Consider the following 4029-nt stretch of genomic DNA (forward strand, 5'->3'; position numbering starts at 1 on the left):
TTCACGTTTCCATGCTAGTTACGTCTTCTAGCCCTCCCTTCCTTTCTCAACCTCTTGAGGACTACTGTGGTGAATATCTTCAATGCGTTCCAATGCTGGTCAGATAGTAGCATATAGCTCATCGTTCTCTGGTGTGACGTGTCGTCCACACACTCTCTCCAATTCACTTCTTTCTGCTGCAAAGCGAATGCAAGTGAAAAACACGTGCTCCGCGGTTTCCTTGACAGTCTGACATCCAGGGCATTCTGCGGTGTTGTCCAGTTTGAAGCGGTACTGGTAGGCTCTAAAGCATCCATGTCCGATCAACATTTGGGTCATGTAAAAATCCACCTCACCATGATCCACCAAATCGACCATACCTCTTGCCCACATCAGGTATCAACCTGTGAGTCCACCTCCCGGAATCTGCAGCCTCCCAACGCTGCTGCCACTGGTCGATGGTTATATTTCGCTCTTCCTCTCTAAAAAGTGCCAGCGTCGTCCATAGTGCCTGCTTCTTTCTTCAATAAGGAGTTCCACAGGTGGCATCAGGCACACCGCTTCGTAGGAAACAGTTTGAAAAGCGCTAACTGTCCTTAAACTAACTCTGCGATAAACTGAAACCATCTTTCTCCTGTATGATTTGGTAGCCATCGTTTCTTTCCATATCGGGGCTGCATATAACACAATGGAGGTGACAACAGTAGCCAGAAGCCAGAAGCCTACTTTCTTTGGGACCTCCGACGTTTGGCATAAGGCATGACAAAAAGGATGCAACTTTAGCAGATTTGGCGCTAATATACTCCGCGTGAACATTAAAGCGGAGACGTGCATCGATCATAACTCCTAGGTACTTTAAGCAAGACCGGGAACGAATTTCGTGCCTACCCACCGTAATAGTGATATACCCAGTCTGCTTCCTGCTAGTTACTAGGAGAACTTCGGTCTTGTGATCTGCAAGTTGTAGGCCTACCGAAGACAGCCAACCTCGGACCGTAGCAACAGCCTGGTTAGCGATGAGGGTAACTTCTTCCAAGTACTTCGCCGCAACTACAACTGCAACGTCATCTGCGAATCCAACAACTTTGGCATCCCTCCGACAATGACAATTTAAAGATTGCGTCGTACATGACGTTCCACATAAGAGGCCCTAATACCGAGCCCTGTGGGACACCACCAGTCACCTTGTATATCCTTTGTCCAATGTCTGAAAAATAAAACAGAACTCTATCTTTAAAGTAGTCAGTGAGAACTCTCATAAGATAGGATGGCACCGCCATAGTCCGTAGGGCATCTATTATACAGGTCCATCTTGCAGTGTTAAAGGCATTCTTAACGTCTAGCGTGATGATTGCTGCATAACACTTAGCACCTCTCCTCCACCTTGCTCCTGCAATTGCTGTGTGCCATCTCGACTACCACTCAAACAGCATCTATCTCTCTTTACGAAATCCGTAATGAGCACGCGAGAGGCAGTTAACTCCCTCCGTGAACTCTTGTAGCCTAAGGGAAAGGATCTTCTCGAATGCCTTACCCATGATATCCAATAAACAAATTGGACAATTGGTTGATGGGTCCTTCAGTCTTCCCTTACTCTTTGGAATGAGTACGAGGCGCTGTCTCTTCCAAAGTTTCGGAATTGAGCCTTCACGAATGCACGAATTGAAGAGATCGATGAAAAGATCCGGTCGTTTTCTGAGAGCCACCTTTAGAGCTACATTAGGAATTCCGTCCAATCCTGGTGCCTTGCCATGTTTTAGGTCCGAGGCGATGTCCTCTATCTCTTCCTGCGTGATTTGTGCAAAGTTCCTATATATATATATATATATATATTATCAATACCTTCAATATTATTCGCCTGTTCAGGGAATAGTGTTCTGACAATACTGTCTACAACATTTGATCTCGTGGGGTGCTGCATCGTGCCATTACAAAGTTTCTTAAGCGTTATTTTGTAAGGTCTACCCCATGGGTCTGCATCCACCTCATCACAGAGTTCTCTCCAGCACCGTCGTTTGCTTTCTTTAATGGCTTGTCGGAGGTTCCTTCTAGCTCCTGAACACTTCTTGAAGCACTGAAAACTCTGGTAGACGTCTCGCTCGCTGGTAACGTCTTCTTGCTTGGTTGCGACACCGGTGAAGATCGTCAATAGTATCTGTGCACCAGTACACTGAGGAATGATGTTTGCCAGGCTTTGAACGGGTCATAGCTGCATCACAAGCCCCAGATATAAAAGAGGTCAGTATACGCGTCTTTTCCTCAGCTGACCCTTTTAATTCACACTCATCCTCTAACATTAAAGTGAATGAAGCGTCATCAAAAGTTTTTGTATTCCATCGACAACTCTTCTTTCTTGTAGGCGTATGTAGTGTGATCAATATAGCCTGGTGATCACTCTTTGTATAAAATCTACAAATTTCCCAAGTAGCGATCCGATGCATGCGTCCACTGACAAACGTCAAATCAATGATTGATGATCTTCCTGCTCTAGTAAACGTCGGATTTGTTCCGGTGTTCATAAGGATCATATCATTTAGTTGTGCGAAAGCTTCCAGAACTTCACCTCGTCGATTTGTTATTCTACTTCCCCGTTCCGTTGCCCATGCGTGTGAGGCTTCCTAGAAAGGGGTAAGAGTCATGATCTTGTGAGAACTAACTTTCATGTGTTAAACATAAAATAGTTAGACTGATGCAAGTCCATTGTGAGATGACAGCATGTACCTGCCTAAGTGCCCTTAGGCCCTGATCAGCCCTTGCTATTGATATAGGATACTAAGGGCTTGAAAGGGGTGTTAGAAGGGTCTCTGGGGCCTTCTTAGAACCTAGTCGTTTTTATTGGGTTCCTTTTTTCTATAAAATTGTAAGAGAATGTGGACATATGCAACCATATGTCTAAAGTGACATAGGTTCAGTTGGGCAAGGGGCAATTCTTTAAATTTATAATACCGGTTTCTTAACTCACGGTAGACGGTTGTCACTAATATCGCAATTTGAAAAGGAAAAAATCGTCACTTATAGCGGTCTTCAAACAAGTCTTTTTCTATTATAGTTTTATTAACGAATGCTTTACATCTTATTGCAAGTTGGGGCTTAACTTTTGCAAGCGTTTTTTTAAATTCTCATTAGTTTCAACAACAACAATGTTCAATGTATGCATTGTCTTAATCACAAAATGATTTGTAAAAACAATACTCAGGTCTGTTGCGATCAATAGTTCCTTTTACAATATGCTCACATATAGGCTAGTGAAGATAAAACACAGGCTATTACCATCACCACTATTAGACTTTATACACCATGCTTAATTAAAAATCTAAGTGCTGTGATAATTTTTGGGTATATTGGAATACCAAATCCTTGTGGTAGCTGGTTAAGCGAAAAGTCTTCGAAATTTTCGAAGAATTTGCTACCCGAAAAATTCTCCATTTAATAGTTGAATTGGACCATAAAACATATCATAAATTTATCATTATACTTTATTACTGACTTTTTGCTCCGTAAGCTCCCATTTTAGGATAAAGTGTGGGACATGAAAACATATATTTATAAATATAAAATATATTTATAAAATCAGTTCTAAATAGTTCAGTATTTTCGAGAAAGTTGTAGAATAAAGTAGCACTTCTGGTAAGTCGGCGAAGATGCCGTGGAAGCGCATAAACGAGTTTTCATTTCGTGTGACCATCATAGAAATGAAAGTCGAGTAAAGTGAAAGTTAAAATTTATAAAAAAAATTAATTTTTTATTAAATAAATCAAAAATTTGTATCCTTTTTTGTCTCAACACTTTTTATTTTTCACCAGTTCAACGTTTCGGCCATTTTAGCCATCATCAAGGACATCTAAATATTTAACAGGTTATATTATATATTCATTTTTAAGCTGTTAAATATTTAGATGTCCTTGAGGATGGCTAAAATGGCCGAAACGTTGAACTGGTGAAAAATACAAAGTGTTGAGACAAAGAAGGATACAAATTTTTGATTTATTTAATAAATAATTACCTTGTCTCAAGAAATTGAAATAATATAATTAAAATAAAAAATTAATT

The sequence above is a fragment of the Halyomorpha halys genome, unplaced genomic scaffold (assembly GCF_000696795.3).
Source record: "Halyomorpha halys isolate HHAL.00 unplaced genomic scaffold, Hhal_1.1 Scaffold698.1, whole genome shotgun sequence".
Classification (NCBI taxonomy): Eukaryota; Metazoa; Arthropoda; class Insecta; order Hemiptera; family Pentatomidae; genus Halyomorpha; species Halyomorpha halys.